This window comes from Alligator mississippiensis, chromosome 10, assembly GCF_030867095.1.
Source record: "Alligator mississippiensis isolate rAllMis1 chromosome 10, rAllMis1, whole genome shotgun sequence".
In the NCBI taxonomy this organism is placed as follows: Eukaryota; Metazoa; Chordata; order Crocodylia; family Alligatoridae; genus Alligator; species Alligator mississippiensis.
This window is the reverse complement of record NC_081833.1, coordinates 24,671,410-24,691,815: the sequence shown is the minus strand read 5'-3', so window position 1 is coordinate 24,691,815 and position 20,406 is coordinate 24,671,410. Positions and strand designations below refer to the sequence as shown.

Here is a 20,406-nt window from a genome sequence, read left to right as displayed (position 1 = left end):
TATGTCACTGTTGCTCATCATTATGGCAGCATAGCATCTTGTGTAGACATGCCCATTCTGTACTAAAGTATTGTTGAGATCTCTGGCCGGCTGCTGCACACCTTCACACCAGACTGCACGTGGAGGCAGGGAGTTGCGTGCTGTCGGGCCAGGCTGGTTCTGTGACTTGTGTGGCTTTCTGCTGAAGTCCTGGATGCGCCACATGGAGGCACGGAGCTGGCCGGTCCAGCCTGCTGGTGTGCATCTTCTGCCTGCAGTGCTGCGAGCCCCATGTGCTGGCAAGGACCCCACCCAGTTCGGATCAAAGGCATGTGCCAGCAGGCCAGCCGGGCTGGCTCTGTGCCATCATGTGCAGGCCCCAGGATTCAGCTGGAGCTGTGTGCCACTGGGGAGCTCTGCCTGCCATGGCCATGAGCGCCCTGAGGGCCTGCTGCTTGCTGCTGCCGCCACTGGTGGTGGCAGGGCTGTGCAACATGAAGAAGGTGTGGAGGGGCCATACCCACCCACAAATGCCATACCCACCCACATACACTCCCATGCCCACCCCCACCTGCGGGCAGGAGTACCCCTCCCCACTCACCAGCTGTCCAGTCATGCATCACTGCGCTTGGTGCCTCCACATGGGGCTCCCAGCTGAAGTGCTAGGAGCCCCCACAGAGGTGGAGGCACAGAGCGCACCCAGGTTAAATTATGCAAAATTATGCAATTATGTGCGGTCATACATTTTATATGTAAAATTGAGTGGGCACATAATTGCATAATTCCTTGGGGTGTATGTAATGGAGCCTACATAGCAACCTGGGAGAGACACTTTTGAAAAGATGGTGAATGTCCCAGGGGTACCCTTAGCCAGGGAAATACAGATCACAGGAGAAACTGAACAAAAGTGAGCCTTGGTCAAGAGTACAACATATTGCATGGCAGTTTAGGTTCCTAGCAATCATCTACTGAAGGAAATGCATGTATATAGGTGGTGGCATGTGATGCAGAGAGCACCAACAGCCTGCAGCATTTTGACTTCTTTCGGGAGATCCCTATTGCTTCCTCCTAGAGAATAACAAGAGGTCTATTCCTACCAGGTGCCAAAAACTTTAGATTCCTTCAACAGCCATACTGCTTGGTGGGACCCCAGTTGTTTGCTTTGGCTGTGGCTCCCTGCTCTATTCTCTTTACCAAAGGGGCCCAACCTTTTTGGCAGGCATGTCACAAATCAGCTCCATACCCTTCCTGAGAGCCACTTGAATCCCCTTCCCTTGCTCAATCTTCTGCTTTGCTTTCTGCTTCCATTCCTGTATTCCCTGTCCAAATTTGCTGCTTTGCTTTCCACTTCCTGCCCTATCTCCTCCCCTATCTGCCACATGCCACACACAAAGACTGCATCTGCCACTTGTAGCAACCACGGGTTGACCACCTCTGCTCTTGACCGCGGTCACTTTTACTTTATTATTTCTTATTCCTCAGCATTCTTGACTCCCAAGAGATTAACACAGGTTAAACACTGAACCCTCATGAGTGCTAGAATGGCCTTTTTTAATTATTTTCTTCTTTGTCTGTGTGCTGCCTCCCTTGAGCCTTCCCTTCCCCACCTGTTATTTCTCCCTGCTACCCGCTGCATGCATGTAACTCTTCACCACTCAGCACTTGTCCCCACCTTCCAGTCCAAATGGCCAGTAGCACTCCCTCCCACTTCTCTCTTCCCCAGTGCTCTCCTGTGGGGGTGTTTATCTAGCAAGAGAGTGATAAATACATCAAACCTGTCAGTGTTTTGTTCCTCTGGCTGCAGAGAGGTGCCCCCCTGCTGGGTGAAATCACTTCCCACCAAGATGGATGGCTTTCCCATTACTGACAGCTCTCCAACTGGGAGTAATCGGTGTCCAACTGAGAGAGGTGTGCGGCTGATGTTGTTAAATGGCACTTAGGCTCAATGGAAGATGAGCTTAGTCCTGTTCAAATATTGCTACTCTGCCTTATGGTGGTGTTGACAGAGACCAACTGACTCTCCTCAGTCTTCACACCAGTGATTTTCCAGGCAGGACATAGAAACCAGAAATATACTACTCCTGCTTACATCTCAGGGTAAGCAACTTCCTAGTTCCTACATGGTAATGGTACCTGGAACATGCAGCTGTTTGTACTTAAATTTACTGGTTGACACAAAGCCAAGAAAAGTGATAGGTGAGGAAGGGCACGGGAAATGCTTTTGTCATTTGCCTTCATGCACAGGTCCTTTTCTTAAGGCCAAGCAGTTCAGGTCCCCCACAAGAGACTATTTGAATGTAATAGTTCTGTGCTGCTCTTCTTGCTATGAATGAGCCCCTGGGACTAGAGTTAGTTGGGAATTTATTTTATGACTGAAAACTTTTAAAGAAAATGATCTTTCCACGGAGGTTTTTTTTTTTGTGGGGGCGGGGAACAATTATTGTTATCTGAGCTATCCAGATAGAGGTACGGGTGTCGATAGCAATAGCTTTGCTATTGTAGGGCTGGAACTGTTTCTTTAGTCAAATAAATCCATTTTGTCATCTTGGTTTTTTTATTCAGTAAAGAAAAAATAGTAAGCTTACCATTAAGAGAACTGGGACCAGAACAAGTCATGCTAAAGTAGGCCATTTGGGACTCTCTAACTATTAAGTTGGGATTTTCAAAGAATCTTAAGGGTAACTGTTGCCCATATCTCAATAATATCTTTTACATATGTAGTATATGCAGCACTGCTAACCTTCCCTGAAGTCTCTTTGGTCCATTATCATTGAGGCTGATCTGTGAAGTGTGCTCGCTTTTCATGCTGTTTAATGAAGATGTTCCTGTCCCTGAATATTATATCTATCTGCCTCATGGCTAATGGGAAAAAAGTAGCTATTATTATTATCAGCAGTACAGATGAGTTTCTTGGCAGTAAGGTGGTACAGTTACTCGGGCAATCAAACAAGCCAGTTATTATTTCCAATATATTTTGAGGAAATCACTGCTGTTTAAACTCTAATCATCGCTTGATCACAGCAACACCTCATTTAAAAGCATAAAAGCTTTCACTCAATAGACCATCTGCTTTTTTTAATAGCCAAACAATTAAATAAATCTCTTGACATATAACCACCAGTTTCCCACCAGTCAGAAAATGGATTCAGTGCCTTTGCATTAGTGAACTTGCGGTATTAAAGCAAAACCTGGGGAAGAACAAGCAAGGGAAAAGAGATATTTTAAGAATGTGTGCTGCCCTGTAGTACAATACAGCATGGTTTCAGGGACAGATTTTTCTACCTTTACACTCATCTATTCATACGGCCCTCATCTCCATAGTGTTTTCTGGATTTCAACCTCACAGGACCCCTGGAAGGTAGGGACTATTTATCCGCATTTTGCTACTGACAATATGCCACCTACACACTCCTGTTTGCAAGATGCTGGTGGAGATATTTTAGAACAAAGGCATTATATATCCAGCCCGTAGCTGCATTTAGATCAGGGAGTTGTTCCCTCTGGCCTGCAGGGCTCCTTGCAGGCCAGGGACAATTGGAGGTGTGGGAGAGAGAAAACTTGGGGGTAGAACCTATCACAGAATCCAGGGCTACGGTGGACCTGCTGGATGTAGCTGTCATCAACAGAGGGGTGAGTGAGGGCTGTGCCAATACGCCACTCGCCTGCTGCCTCCCTCACCGGCCCTGCTGCCACTTACCTCACAGCCACTTCTCCTGCAGCTGCTAAGTTCAGATCTGGCTCATGAGGAGCCCCATGATTGGATCCAGCCCTGGGGATGGAGTTTGATATCCCTATTCCAGAACAAGGGTGGCCAACCTAAGGTATGTGTGCCACAAGTGGCACAGACAGCCTCTGCATGTGACTGAGGAGGGGAATGGAGGGGACCAGGGAGGTCCCCTCCCTTGTACAAGTCCCCTTGTAACACCAGGGAGGGGAATTGCAACACAGCAGCAGAAAGCTGAGCAGCAAATCAGGCAGGGCACACAGGGAAGGGAACATAAAGCAGGCCAGTTGATCAGGCAGGGAAAGGGGACTGGAGTGGCACTTGGGGAAGGTGTGGGGCTAACTGGAGGCACAGCTGCCAAAAAGATTGGTCCTCATTGTTATAGGACATAATTATGTAGCTGCTCTCAATACCTTGTTGAGGGCACTATACTTGGGAAAGGTTGTTCTCTTGTTGTTCTAGTGGCCATACTGGCCTATTTCCTTCTTTGGAGTGTGTGAGTGGAAGAGGGTAGGTGGGATGAGGTCAAGGCTGGCCTGGCCAGGGGATGCTGCCGCCACAATGTAGATATGCTCTAGGAGATTTGCCCAAAGTCATAGACATTGTTGTTTAAAGCAAAAACTGAACTGATGTCTCAATCATAATCCATTGGACCATCTTCATTAACTTTTGCACTGAATCATGCTCACTTCTGGAAGTCTTTCTATTGAATTTGATTTCTGGAAACCTCAGGGCAAGACTGACTTGAGTCACAACATGTGAAAGGCCAGATTCTATCACAATTAGGTATTTTGGTGGACTTAGCCCTTGAGAAACAATTAATGAAAAAGGTGAGTGGGTTCTCCTCCTCTTTGCTGCTTTTTTGCAATTCATTCTTAAGAATAAGATTATGGTGTTTTACAAAAGAAGATGCATTAATGGATTTTCAGGATGGGAATACCATGGTATAGGACTGTATTCAGGCATCTTAAGTACACTTAGGTTCCAAACAAGTTGAATAGAAACAGAAAACTTTGGTGGTCTCATCTTAGCCCCTCTTGCATTGTTGCTGACACCACAAGGAAGACTGTGTCATTTTGGATGACAGCCCTGAAAATAACATTAGAGTAAGCATGGTTAAGAACAATCCTGCATTGGCATGGACATTATCAGTTAATAGATTACAGACTTTTTCAGGTCTCTGATATCAGTGGTTCTGTTCATCCTTTGGACAGATGCTTACCCACAACAAACTGTCATCTAAGGTCCTCCTGCAGGGTAACTGTTCTTGCAACACCATCATACAGAGCTGATAACTTATATTAAATCAGATCCTGACTCACAAGGTGTTGACTTCCCTCAACTGCCATTGACTTCAAGTGGAATTCAAGGTGCTGAAAATACTTGTACTTCAAAGATACCACAAACTTTATAGATAGCAATAGCTTTTGTTAGCAGTACTGCACACAGGATCTTGAATCTGAGACAGGCATATATGTTCTCTCACACATCAATGAACTTCTTTACAATATACTGTCCAAAAAGAAGGGATGTCAGCAAATTCACAGGCAGCATTCCAAGTCATGTAAGTCCTTAAAAAATATAGAAAACCAAAGAGATTCCTGGTCCCAGCACCCTTAATTTCTCTAGAGGAGTCCAGAAACATTCAAAAGAAATCTATGTTTTTACTTCCCTACCAACCGCATACTTCCATTTTTTTTGGCAGGGCTACAGTGGTTTGAGATAAGCTGTAAAGAGTTAAAACCTCATTTTCCCCTCCTCTCTCTTTATTGTTTTAATTGGCTGTTCTGATGACCTGACCGCGTCTTCGATACACATCAAATGCCTGCCTGTGAAATACGGAGCATGTCAGCTCATCGCACAAGGGTCAACCTGATTGTCAATAAGGTTATTAATCAGGTCTACCCAAGCAATGGATTCAATCCAGGCTAAAAGCACCAGATGGAAATGAAGCAGCAGAGCAAGGGCCAACAGCTCATGGAAGGGTTATTGGTACAGAGGCAAGGGGCCACAAGCTTCAAACTGGGACGGCAAACTTCAAACTGGGAAGAAGATACAATGAGCAAATAGCAAAAAAGTAACTGTTTTGCCAGATCAAACAAGTTAAGCTAGGTGAGACCAGGCAACATGCAGGTGGTCAACAAGTTAGACAGTGGGGAGGTGCCCTTAAAGGGATAAACAGCTCTGGGTATGGCTTCCCTGTGATAGAAACAACACTCAAGTTGCAAGGAGTGGTCATGGGAGCAACTGACAAGTTGTGTTAACTGTAGTGGTAGCCTGCACAGTAGCGGCTGGGACAGTGTAACCACATTCAAATGAGTTTTTGTGGGAGAATGGAAATCAAATTAAAGGCAATATTCAAGCTAAGTTTGAAGTGAAGACAATCACCCCAATGCTGAGCCTGATGCTCTAATGTGAATATTTTTACATCAGCTGAGGATGTAACAACTTCTGGAATCCAGGACCTTTCCAGTAGCACTGGAAAAGAAGATTAAAGTAAATTTGGTCCTAGCCAAGCATGATAGTCTGACTTATAGATTCATAGATTCGTAGATGCTAGGGTTGGAAGGGACCTCAACAGATCATTGAGTCCGACTCCCTGCTTAGGCAGGAAAGAGTGCTGGGATCAGATGACCCCAGCCAGATGCCTATCCCACCTTCTCTTAAAGACCCCCCAAGGTAGGGGAGAGCACCACCTTCCTTGGAAGCCCATTCCAAATTTTGGCCACCCTTGCCATGAATAAGTTTTTCATGATATCTAGCCTAAATCTTCTCTCTGTCAGTTTGTGACCATTGTTCCTTGTTACCCCAAGAAGCACCCTGGTGAACAGAGCATCTCTGATCCCTTGCTGCGTCCCCCTAATGAATCTGTAGGTGGCCACAAGATCACCTCTCAGCCTTCTCTTGCGGAGGCTGAAGAGATCCAGGTCCCTCAGTCTTTTCTCATAGGGCTTGCCCTGTAAGCCCTTAATCATACAAGTGGCCCTCCTCTGGACCCTCTCGAATCTATCAACATCCTTCTTGAAGTACTGTGCTCAAAACTGCATGCAGTACTCCAACTGCGCACTGACCAATGCCACATAGAGGGGAAGTAATACCTCCTTGGATCTATTTGTCATGCATCTGCTGATGCATGATAAAGTGCGGTTAGCTTTGCTGATTATTTCATCACACTGATGACTCATGTTCATCTTGGAGTCCACTATGGCTCTGAGATCCCTTTCCACTTCTGTGCTGCTGAGAGGGTCGCTTCTTAGCCCATAGATGTGCTGAATATTTTTGCACCCTAGGTGCAGCACTCTGTACTTGTCCTTGTGTACTACATCCACTGACTTCTTCAGTGACAAGCCAATTGGCATGGCTAAACCTGCCAAAAAGCCATTATCCTACCTATTCTGAGTACTACATATGATTTCTGTGTTCTTGGCTCTTGCTGGTACAATAAGAGATATCACAAAAAAACCCCCTGACTTCTGGCATGTTTCCTGGACCAACATGGCTGGAGCAACACTGCAACCCTACTACTGAAGGGGAGAATTCAAGAGAAAATGTGTAACCTGCATACACAATCCTATAGATTACACACACATGTCATCATACAAACATGCTAACACTTCTGATGGTCATACAAAATCACTAAGCTTTGCACGCACATATGTTTACACATGTGTGATAGGTTGAAGTATAGGAAGCTGTAAATTAGATAGATGGTACCAATGGATACTCTTGTGTTTAGAGTACCACCCTGGTTGCTGGTTAGACATTCTTACTATGAAGAGATTTCCTTTGCTATACAATAATGTTCCTCATGTGCTAATTACCTGCATTACACATCACACATACATACAAATCTATGTAAATAAACCTACATCTGACACAAATCTTAAGGCCATACAATCACACAGATGGATATATGCAACATTACAAACCCATATACCATATTCATCTCACTCACATTCCTCTGTCCAGTACTGAAAATTCCCATTTTTCCTTATGACCCAACACTGTATGCTCAGTAGATGAAAAAAAGCTCTCTTTCTATGAACTTCAAGCCAACGGCAGCAGCCACTGTGTACTAACTTCACACCCTCTGCTTCTCTACCTCTGCCCTTAGCTGCACCTCCTTGTGCCACTGCCCACGTCCATTGAGTCAGAGGTTGAAGAGGTGCAAATATTTGAACATCTCAGGGGTAATGTGCAGTGCACTGGCCTTTAGAAGCATGCCAGCCAAATGTTCATCCTGGAATAACAAACAAGGTGGGGAGCAAAGAAGAGAAAAAGTCAAATAAGATAAAAGAGGGTCACCATGCCAAATAGAATAAAATCAATACAGACAAGAGAGAAAAGAAATCTCAATAGATCATGGAGTCCAGCAGCATTTGAGTCCATCAAACAGCCATTTAGGGGGACTAGACAGCACAGAATACTGTTAATGAAACAGGTTTTCACTTCTTGGTCTGCCCAGCATTAGGGCTTTAACAAGCAAAAGTCAACATTTATCCAATGGCTAATATAAAGGATTAGTTTGTGGTTTCCATCTAGCTCCTTACTAGTGAAGAGATATCCATATCACAAACCTTCAGTCACAACTGGAACTCTTAGACCCAGACAGTATGGGGCTGAATGGATATAACAAAGGATTTTCTTATTTGCTCACAACATGGATCTTCCAAAATAAGGAATCAGCTATTGGTATGGTTGAAGGTACCACCATGAACAGAAGAAAGGCCTGAAACACCGCTGCTGTACTTCCTATTGTATCATGGATTTAGGGACTTCTTTCTGAAGGCAGATAAAGGTTTCTTCTGCCATCTGAGAAACATCCTTCAAATACATTCCTCTCATCATGAGGCTTGAATCCATTTACCTGACTACAGCATATATCATCCTTGCTATGCATCATGTTGCATTGCTGAATGCAGCCCTCAGTGATGAAAAGCACAAAAGGAAAGGAAGTGCTAAGAGAACCACAGGTGTAAAGACCATATGGAAAGGTGTTCTACCAGCTTCGGACCAGATGGAAGAAAGCCCTGTCCCTGAACATTGCACAGAACACTGCTGATTTCAGAAGTGATAAATCATGAACTCAGTGTAGACTAGAAAAGAAACATAGTCACAGACCATGAAACAGAGATGAGGTGACCACAATATAGAGCAAGTTAAATAAAAGGACAACGTTTCCACACCTGCAAAACAGACATAACAATTCTTCTTTTCTTCCAACTGCTGTGTGCCTTGTTTATTTAGAGTAGAGATTCCTTATGCCAGGGGCTATATGTTCTTATGGATTCATACAATTCCTAACCCAAATGGGAACCAACTTCAATTGTGTTCATGTAGCTGGGTAACTATAATACAGAATATTAATGATGATGAAGATAATGATGATGTTAGGAAATAGACAAGACATAAGGTTACTGTGGTTAATATTCAATATGTACTGTATCCACCAGCCTGAAATGACACAGGAGCCTATAGTGTGGCATCTTGCTCAAGCTAAATGAACCATTACATTTCCCTAGACATGTAGATTTTATATTGACAGCTAGTTAAAGCTTTACATCCTTATAGGCTTTCAAATCCTGTTTATGGCCTGGAAGGTTATCCATGACCTTGACTCCTCTTATGCTGGCAATCTTCTCATTTCTTGCATCTCAGAGAATATCTCTGACATGGGGGAATGGACCCTGTTGAGACATATGAGCACTAGAATATTATGCTGTCAAAAGCCCCCATGTGTGCAATTGCCTGTGTAATCACCAAATTACTCCTGCCCTGACAAGGACTAGAAATCTCTTTCAACCACGGTAGCATTTTTATGCATCTTTCTATGGCATGAACCTATATAACAGAGCCAAGAGAAGGCTGAACTGTTGTGAAAGACACACAGGAATAAGGAAACTGGCTGGAGCATAAGCACATGGGACCACCAAGGATGGCCCTGATATGAGACCACCCAGTTCCCTACTTAGCCCTGTTTTGAGGAACTAGAACCTCAGAGAGCATTAGCCTTTGTCCTCACCCTGGGTCCTTGGCCTGTGTTTTATACAGTCCCATATCTCCACTGACTTCCTGCAAGTGATCTCTCACAGTAAATCATTCTGGTCAGCCACCCTCCCTCCTGGCAACATCCTGTTCTTCCCTTGAAATAGACTCCCACTTGCTATTCTGAGATTTGATATCCATCTTAAATAAATACCTCTCCAGACTCAACTCCCTTTTCCATGCCACATTATTGCCTGTCTCTCTAGAATGGCTGCAGTTCAAGGAACACATACAAAGGCCTCTTCCTCATTTTTTATATTAGGCCTGCCTTCTAAGTCCTCTTTCTTTCCACCATTTTCTGAGATGCCCAACTTCAGAGATGCCCAGCTTCAGACGCTTTCACACAATTATTCATCTGCGTTTCAGGTGTAACTTCTCAAAGGAATGTAGGAAGCTCCCCTTTCAGAGCTTGGGTTGAGAACCAGGCTTGAGATCCTGCTGTTTTGATTGGTGGAGCCCATCCACCAATCAGGAGGCAGCAAGAGAAATAGAGTCATGCCCCTTTCCTGAGGGGAGGGGGAGAAGAGCTCCCCCAGACCTGACTGAAGACTGTAAGCTGTCAGGTCCAGAAGACTTCAGGGGAGGAGCCCCGGCACGTATAAAAGGAGATGCGTGCCCAGCACCAGTGGCAGATCCAGCGAGGGATTCAAGAAAAGTGGAGCCAAGAAAAGCTTGGGAGCTCTCTCCCAGTGGGCAATAGGCCCAAGGCTCCTGAAGCTGCCACTGGAGGAGCAGCCTTGGGAGTGGTGCAAGACCACTCGGGCTGTTGACGGTGCACAGGGATGGTGCGTGGAGACCCAGTCCTGGGAGCGGCGTGAGACCACTGGGGCCCATCACGGTACATGGTTCAGTGCATGGAGCCCAGCCTTTGGGAGCTGCAAGCAGTGGCTCAAGCCTGCAACCCCAGAGGGCCAGCAGGCCATATGGTATGCAGGGAGGCACACGGGCCCGAGCCTTGGGAGCCATGGCAGGGCAACTCAGGCATCATTGTGAGTAACCCTGGCAGGAGGCTGGGCAGGGAGGTGCACAAGCAACGCACAAGGGAGCGGTGCCAGGGAGCAGTGGAGGCTGTTTGGGTTAGCCACTCGGCATAAGGACGGACAGCCAGAGACTGAAAGGTCCAGCCTGTGCTAAAAGAGCTCTTGGTGCCAAGCCAGGGCATGGGGAAATGGTAATGCTGCAGCGTGAGGCCCAGCACCCAGAAGCCATCAGCAGTGGTGCAGCAGCTGAGAGGAGCTGAGCCCTCGGTGCCCAGAGTGGGGCACAGGGTGGGGAGGAGCCCAGCGGTACGGGAGAGGCCTGGAGAGGCACTCCAGCAGAGGAGACCCCATCGAGCTGCGCCCTGACCACCACCACCTGAAGGAATGTGAGTCATTGGGCCCTTGGGTCCCACAGGGGAAAGACATTTGGGGTGGGCAAACCCAGAGAAGGGGCTGGGTGAGCAGCCCCCCCTAGTCAAGGCCCTAAGGAGAGGGGCCCCTGGTGCTTCCTGGACACCCCCCAAGGGGCCCCATTGGAAGGAGGACTATCTCTTGCCATGGGTCAGGGACCATATTAAGGAACAGGTGTTATTAAGATTGTTCCTGTTTGTGCCTTATATTTTGTAATTGAAATATTATATTGTGATGTGGTATTGCATTGATGCTGCTAAAATTATTTTATTGTAATGGGTAAGTAGTGTTATTTAGGGTTTGACCTTAGTTATTGGTTAATGTTCACTGTGTAAATATATGCATATGATATTTAGCTTTATGATTATGTATATTATAACTCAATAAATTGTATATAGTTAAGAACTTTGGGCTTGGGCTAACTCTGCAGAGGAAAGAGGGATCTGTTCGAAATTCTGGCATCCCTCTCACGGCACCCTCTCCTGACTACCCATCCCATCTGATTGAGAATAGAGCACACCCTTGGGTGTACTCGAGTTACAGGAAAATTATGAAAGCCAAGAAAGAGGAGAGAGAGAAAGAGAGATGGTTTTATATAAAAATAATGCTCTAAGAGGGACATGCTACTTTTTTAACTCTCTCAACCATTTTAAGTAATGGAGAACTCAAAATGATGTTCTGTTCCATATCCTTAACCTTCAGACCTCCCATCCTCACAGGCGGGGATGAAGGTCCTCTATCAATACACCTAGTGCTTGAAAGACCTGTTCCCTCTGTTCAAGATCTCCATGCTACACTGTTCTCTGTATGCTTGACCTTCTAAATTCAATGAACAGACTCACAGTCAAAAGGAACCCAATTTATCCTTGGTGTATCTCTCCTGATCCCTATCTATAATCTGTCTGTCCAGTAGCCCTTATACTAAGCCTATCAGTGTGACAAGGAATTTATAGTAAACCTTAGTAGGTATACACCAAAGCTAATTTTTTCCATATATTTTGTCATGTTCTTACCCATCTCTTAAATGGTAGTAGATAAGTGTGCCCCACAGCAGGATAACTATGCTAGAGTCCCTCCAAGTAATGAAATCACCCAAGATCACTGAGACTTGCCCACTCAAATTTCAAACATTTCTGGGATGTATAGTACTTTCCTACCCACCTACCCTCATTTTCATTTTCCTTCATCTTTACATATCTTATGGTGTGCCCCTGTCAGCCATCTGGCAACCCTGCTATCCTAAGTCTGTCTCAATGACTTGTAAGATATCTGCTCCTGACCCAGGAAGAATTGTATGGATCTTCCTAGTTCCACAGGCCTATTTTTCTTTCTTTTACCTACCAGAGTAACTGACTAATTCATTAACAGTTAATTTGACAGCAAGCCAGTCATTATCTTTAAGAAGCAGCAGCAAACTAGCATATTTCCAACACAGAGGAAAAGCAGAGGAGGAATCAGAGAAAACAGGCTTTATTCACAAGAACAAAGTGGGGTGAATAAAAGGACATGGCAGTCTCCTAAAATGCCCTAAGAGTTTATAAAGTCATCTTATTCTATCACACTCTCCTCCCCTCCCTTGCCCTTCATCTCCTTATCATCCAACTCACTCAACCATGTCACTGACATATGTACTTAGCAGCAGTTATCATCAGCGGCACATAAATAAATGGCAGGTATCAAAGAAACAAGGTCCTCAACTCATCATGAATATTTCAGAGAGAAGCGACATCAAAAGCTTGAGTGTCCCAGCCTCTCCGATTTCCAATAGAAGGGAAGAAAAATACAAACTGCGCAGGCACACAACACACGCGTGCACACACACACACAACGTCTGTTGGTTTGGCCATCACATGCACGTAGTTCATTTCAAGACAAACCCATATATGTTAGTAGACAATCTGTCACTTTTAAAAAATATATAAATATATATAATAAATCTCCTCTGTATAATGTGTAAACTCTAAGCAGCTGGCAAGAGGGCAGTGGTGATTTAATGCAAGAAAACTGTGCTTTGCTGAAGGGGTTAGGGACTAGATAGCTAGGGCTGTAACAAGAAGCCTCTTTGACAAAGGCGCAGAGTGGCATCTTTTCACACAATTATATGTGGGTCACATTAACCTCTGCTGTGCAGGATTTCCATGAACTGCTTCTGTCTGCATGTCGCTGCAAAGAAATCAAAGCTGAAATCCTGTTTCCTCTCTCTCTCTCTTTGCCGGACAGTAAGGTAAAATGCTGAGGAGAGAAAAGAGATTCTCAGCTTGTCAAAAAAAGAAGACTGTTGGCAGAAATGCAGCTCAGATCTAAAATATAATGAGTTTGTTGGTGAACTCCGTGACTAGCTCTGAATCTTAGTATCCAAGTTGTTTCAATAACTAGAAAAATCAGTCAAAGAGAAGAACTAAGCTTTTAAGCACCTTCAGTGGAATAGACTCATATTGCTCAGATGCCTATATTTGTAGTCAAACACACTTTGTTAAGATCAGTTGACATCCCAACATCTATTCCAATATCTATTTGGAAAATATTTGCATTTATTTCAATAGGCTAATATATTTTGTTTGCTTCTGAAGCCCATAATCCCTCCTTCCCGCCCCCTCCTTTCATCTACGTTTAAGATTTACAAACACAAATCACCAAAATCACCATATTCCACTACAACAAAACACTTTTTTCTTTACCAGCTATTTTTCAGGACACTTCACTGTTTTTTATAAACATGAATAGAAAATGTATTAATCTGACAGCTCAGTTTTTTAACAGGTTAACTTTGCCATATTTTTCCCCCTCTGCGATCCTCTGGAAGTTTGTTCTTTTGATTGATTTATTCTCTGACGAGGTGGTGTATACTGTTCCTCTCAGAGAGGCCTATAAGAGATCCCTCCAGAGAGTTTGGTTTAGCATACAGCAAATAGGTGGTCTTTTACATTCAAAAGAAAACTGCATTTAAATTCTGTGGCATGTGCCCCTAAATTCTGGAAGGCACAGCACAGAGAAACATCCTGGAAATTGTGTGGTTTCGCTTACATTAAAATATGGTATTTTCAATGAATTAATTAAGGAAATAGATAAATATACTTTCAGCAGTAGTTCCTGTGTTGCTTTTATTGGCATTATATTGACATTATTTTTAAAGTCATTCCCATTCTTCACTTTAGAGTGTACTACAAATTTCTGTATTTGCAACACATGGCACAAACTGGAGTAGTCTTGGGGGGGTGGTTTAAGATCCACTGTAGGAGTTAAGACTTGACTTTTAAAGGCATTTAAGACCCTAATTCCCACTGAAATCAATCTAAATCAACTTTTTGTCTCAGAGTTAACACCTTCATTACAACAAATGGGGCTGGGGGGGAGGAGGGGAGGGGTTGGGCAGCTGACTTTTCTCAAAACTATAGTTTCAGGCTGTCTACAGATGCAGAATATCACACACACTTTATTCCAAGCTTAGAGTCTAAAATAAATTTTGCAACCACAGACTATATAGGTTGGCTATATATCTATTTGCATTAACACAATGTCTAGATGCTTCAACCAAGGGTAAGGTCCCATTATACTGGGGAGTAGGCAAATATATAATGAGAGACAGTTAAGTTATGGACAATATCTTGCTTGTAGAAATAATGTGGTCTCAACTATTTAACTGCAAGATTGGTTGGCTGTCACCTTCTTAAATAAATTAGTCTGGAAAATCCTTCCCACTTTACCTTCTCCCACCTTTATGAGAAGCTGCATATGTTGCTGATATGAGCAGGGAACTTGGATATAGACTCTGGGTTCAGGTTTGGGGCTTTGCTACTGACTTTCTACAGAGCAAAAACGAAATACAGACAATACATGGTGAACTGGAAATTAACAGATTTGAGGACACAGAAATCAACCTGCAGGAAATTCACAAGAAGAGGGAAACTCTAAATGTATGGAATAAAGCATTTATGGTGAAATATTTGCTGAAGTCTATTTTACAGATTTGCTTGTTCACCATTATTAGTCTATCACTACTTGTGTGTCCAATATTTTTAGTGCTCCCATCATCATGGAGTCTTTGGGATTGGGAACCCGGAACATGGTCTCCAGCTACCTGCAATGCTCTGGGTTTGGGATCTTAGAGTACAGACTTGCCTGCCTAGAACTAAAGCCTATGAACAAGAGGTAGGCATTTTTAATCAGCAAATGAATCCGAGCTGTTGTTACAGAGCCCGAGAGAAAAGCTATCCTGGAGTGAACTGAGTAGGAAGGCCATAGCTTGGGTCCCATATAAGTGAATTTCACTGTAATAGGTGGTTTAGGTATCAAAAATTCAAAGTGTCTCCACACTACAGACACCACTACTGTATAATACAGAGATAACTAAGCTAGCTTTTAACTAGCTAACTCTGGGACTAAAAGCAAATGAGCTGTGACAGCATTATACCAGTGCAAGCCAACTAACCCTGCCTTGTTTCTTTACAAATTGATTCAAATGATCAAAGTGTTGTACTGTAATCATTAAACCTTCAAACACAGTGCCCTGGAGTAGGCATAGGTTTCAATTCCACAGCCACATTATTAGTATGATTGTGGTGCTGTGACCATGAGTGTTCAAGCATCGTGTTTTTCACTGGACCTAACATGGGCGACTGGTGCTTCCTTTGTCAGGGGGGTCATGTGCCCCCCCTGCAATCAGTCCCACTGGCCAGGGAGAGGGTCCCCCCCATAGCCAATCCCACTGACGGGGGGGGGTGGGGGAGGGTCCCCTCGTGGCCGATCTTGATGCCCGGGAAGACCCCTGTGGCCAATTCCACAATGGCCGGTCACTGCAGCCAATCACTACAGTTGCTTCTGGGAGTGGCTGTGGTTGCTTCTTGGAGCAGCTGCAGCAATCAGCCAGTACTTGTGGGAGGGGCACCAGTGCTCTCATCTGCCCCCACTGCCCATTGCCTAAGTGGTAAGCGTGGCTGGTCAGGGGGTGCACCGGCACTCTCAGGGGGTGCACGTGCACCCCTGGGCACCCCCTACATGTCACCACTGGGACCTAAGGACTATTTTGTGCCCTAAAGCTTGTCTATTATCTCTCCAAACTATATTGTTGGTCCAATAAAAGATATTACCAAACAACATTATTCGTGCCCTTTAGGGTTCATTCAGTTAGCTCATCCCTTTATTGTCTAGTTTCACCAACATTTAAGACTAGATTCAGTGAAGTGCTTACATGGTTTGTTAATCAGGGATTTAGGGGCTGGTCCTTCTCTTTTGTTCACTGGTATATGTCAGGAGCCATTGAAATTCACTTTGCTCACTCCTTCCTTCCCAATGGTGCCTCTCCACATCTTAAAGTCCCAGCCAACTCTCACACTGAAATTTTCATGAAAGATGATCTTGTCCTTTTTCAGGATGATAGTCAGGATTTCCTTCAGGTCAGCATAAAAGTGTTCTTTTTGTTCTTCCTCGGCACCAAGTATTGGGGCATATGCACTGATGATGGTAGCAAACAAAGTGTTGGTCAGTTGGAGATGGAGATTCATGAGGCACTCATTAATGCCAACAGGGAATTTGATCATTTGGCTGACAATCCGGTTTTTACTGGTGAAATCAATGCCAGCTATTCTCCTGTCATTTGCAGGTTTCCCTTTCCAGAAGACAATACTGTATAGCCATCCCCTTCCTCCCTCAGGTGGTCCTTGTCTACACATCTGGTCTTGCTGAGAACAGTGATATCAAAATTATACTGTGAGAGTTCTCAGGCAACAATAGCTGTTCTACATTCAGGTCTGTTATTGTTTGGATCATCTAGTAGGGTTCATACATTCCAGGATGCAAAGGACATTTTTGTGTTTCAACAGCAATTTGAGTAAACCTTCTGGAAGTAGCGATCCAATTGGGTAAGGTAAAGTCAGACAACCTATGTTTGGGACATCTTTTCTAAACCTCTCCCCATGCAGGGTGAGCAGAAGGGATCTTAAAAAGGATTGCTCAGTCATAATTACAGCTGCCGAATTACCCTTTTGGTTCATACCAATGGTGAAGTGACCACCATGTGACCACCCCCTGCATGTGGATCCATGTCTAGAGACTCCTGGTGATCACTTAATCTGTTCCCATTGCCACTTCTCGATCGCCACAGGACTTTGTGAAAGTTATGGGTATTGGTATTGGTTATTGTAGTAGATGTTGGACTAGTGGGAGAAGCCTGTGCATGATGTGTTTTATGTGAAGAGGCTCTTGCACATCAACAGCCTCATGGATCTTGGCAGAAGAGAAGCCTGTGTCCAGTAGCAAGGAGATCCAAGACAACTGGGGTTACCCTTCCACTGCAGTCTTCATCTACCGTCACAGCTGTTGCGAAATATGTCTCTGCATCTGGCTGCTCCACTGTTGATTGTCTTTGTGTTGTGTTGGATCAGATTGATCTTCATTTAATACCTCACCTTTGAACTGACTGCCATGGGTGACCCTACCAGGAATACAAGACTCCCAATGGTGTTGCTTTTAGGGTCATTGGTACATGCAAGCCTCTCCATCCTGTCAAGATGGCAATCCATGCGGAGGTCCTTTTACTGAGTAAATGTGCAGAGCATAACCTTGTCATTACTAACACTATCTTCAGACAACATGACAGGCTGTGTGATTGCACCAATTCTGTTTTCCATCTTTCCTGAAGTCATTAAGATGCACATCCATGACCATCTGCTACATGGCATCGGCATTGAGTACAGGATGCATAGAAATCTTTCCAGTCTCTCCCACCTCCATGCCAAAACCAAAGTTACATTGGCCTCAATTATGGAACTTCAGTATGCCAATGATTGTTCTGTTGTTGCACATACTGAGGAGGACCTACAAACGCCCCTTAACTGCTTCTCTCAAGCATACCAGTGCCTGGGACTAGCCCTTAACATTGGAAAAACAAAGGTGCTTCACCAGCCTTCTCTGGGCCAATCAACTTCCCTGGCAAAGATCCTCATTGACAGGACAGGAGCTGGAGAAGGTTGAACACTTTGCATATCTAGGCAGCCATGTCTCAAAGAAAGCCAACATCTATGAGAGGTTCCAGTATAGGATCTGATGCGTGATTTCTGCCCTCGGAAGACTGCATCATCATGTGTTCAACAATCACAACATCAAGATTTGAACAAAACTCCTATTATACAATGCTGTGGTAACCCCAACTCTTCTCTATGGTTGTGAAGCTTGGGTGACCTACAGGGACCACCTGAAAAGCCTAGAATGCCTTCACCAGAGCTATCTCTGGCAGATCCCTGGCATAAAGTGGGAAGATCATCACCCAAATGCCAGTGTCCTCACTGATGCTAACACCACCCATATGGAAATATCGATTATTCAACATCAGCTGTGGTAGGCAGGGCATTGTGTATGCATGTCTAATATATGTTTACAAAAACAACTGTTACACTCCTAACTCAGCCAAGGACAAGGGACATGTAGGGGCCAGAGGAAATGCTTCAAGGACACCGTCAAGGTGAACATAAAGAAGTGTGGCATTGACATCACAATTGGGAAAAACTAATCTGGGACATGGTGACACCTTGTGAGAGAAGGTACATCTTATTTTGAGGAAACTGTCTCACCCTGGAGGTGGGAAAAGGACAGAAATGGAAGGAAAGGAAACAAAACCAAGAAATCTGTCCCTTTAACCACCATCTGTGGCATCTGCCAGAGAGTTTGCAGCTCTATGATCAGCCTTCTTAATCATCATTGGATTTACCTACTACCCTTTACTTGACCTGTGGAAGTGATCATCTTCAACTGTAAAAGACTGTCACTGCCAACGATGTCAGGAATAACTCAGTTGAAATATCTCACTGGGGATATGCCATTTTACACCAGGTAAACCTCTGGAATACTGGAATTAAACCAGTATGAAATCAGTGTAGATTTTGTTCTATGATAATAACAACTAGCCCTCCGACTCATATATTTGTCTCTGCACCAGAAGCAACACTATGCCTGATCTGGAGGGCTAAGGCATTGTGATGATATTTTGAAAGGAGGCAGGAACTGCCTGCAGGATCCTCCGTTCAAACGCATGGACTCACATGAACTCATACAGATGTCTCTATGGGTCTGTGTTCAACACCCAACAGAGATGAGCTGGAGAGGGGTCACACTTGGCTTTCATTCTCTACTTCCTTGTTTGGTCAGAGAAAGCATTTCAGAGCTCTTGCCCTGCTCTGTATTTTTCAGCAGAAAGTTACCCTGGAGTTTGGGGAGAATTAACAAAAATCCATCAAGTAAACTGAACTAGTCAACTGCAAACCTGTGAAAGTGAGGCTGCAACACATGCAGATCTACTTAGGAAATACTCCACATACAGCAACATATATGTCAAGTTCACATATGTAATAGACATGCTGAACACATTACATGCATGTAGACATGTATATACATTCATAAGTACTATATACCACACCTGCATTATATGCTGACAAAATCCAGGGTGACCTTCCACAGCCTTCCCCATCCTTTCCTCTCTGGTGGCTGTGCCTCACCTTCTTAGGCAAAAGCAGATGTTCTTGAGCACCTATCTGGATTTAATCCCTCATACATGGCTATCTGGAATCACAGACATTATGATTGGTTATAGGTGGTCAATTTGTAGGGTCAAAATTGTGGTTTGGAGTTTTAGCAGAATTCACAAGTATTACCAGGTATTACCTGACAGGGGTCACAATGTGAATGCTTCTGCTATGGCCCCCAGAAGATGACCCAGGTGGTACCTTCCAGTCCAATGTTAAAATATCCCAGGTGTTAAGCTAATCACTTGTGATGTCAGGTACCCAGGTTCAAGTCCCTGCTTTCATAGAAGTAAAGACCCTGTTTCTCCTGTCAGCTAGCCAATACCAGAGTGGCTGATGAACTCAGGAAGGGTGTAGAAGAATGAGATTAAGGTTCAAGTTCTACATAAGTAAGATTTGGTACTTGAACCTTGGTCTCCCACTCCATAGCTCAATGGAAAATGCACCAGACTATTCTGGAGTGTGTGAGTGGTTTTCTGGTTTTTTTATGAAAAACTTTGGACAGTTTTGGCTTCATTCTCATGGGAAAACAGATAATCCTTTTGAAATCATGAAAACATTTGTTGACAGGAAAATCATTTTCTGCCCAACCCTATTTTCAATAATTTACCTTCCTTGACCTAACTCTTACCCTGCTCACTGTACCTCCCTCTATCTACTGGTTTCTTCCCCTCTGCCTACAAATACCCTCCTGTTTCCTCATTCCTCCAAAAACTTATCTGCTTCTCCAGTTATTACAGCACAGCTCTTTTCC

General features: G+C 44.2%; 1 long non-coding RNA gene across 2 annotated transcripts in view; it reads left to right on the top strand.

Moving 5' to 3' along the window:
• The first annotated feature begins 9,971 nt into the window (after window positions 1–9,971).
• Window positions 9,972–20,406, top strand: part of LOC132243556 (uncharacterized) — a 57,308-nt gene continuing 46,873 nt past the window's right edge. The window contains exon 1 of one of the 2 annotated variants that reach the window (XR_009455180.1): window positions 9,972–11,114. This is a non-coding gene — a long non-coding RNA (uncharacterized LOC132243556). The remainder of the gene's footprint in view (window positions 11,115–20,406) is intronic. The other variant, XR_009455181.1, reaches the window with a different exon arrangement.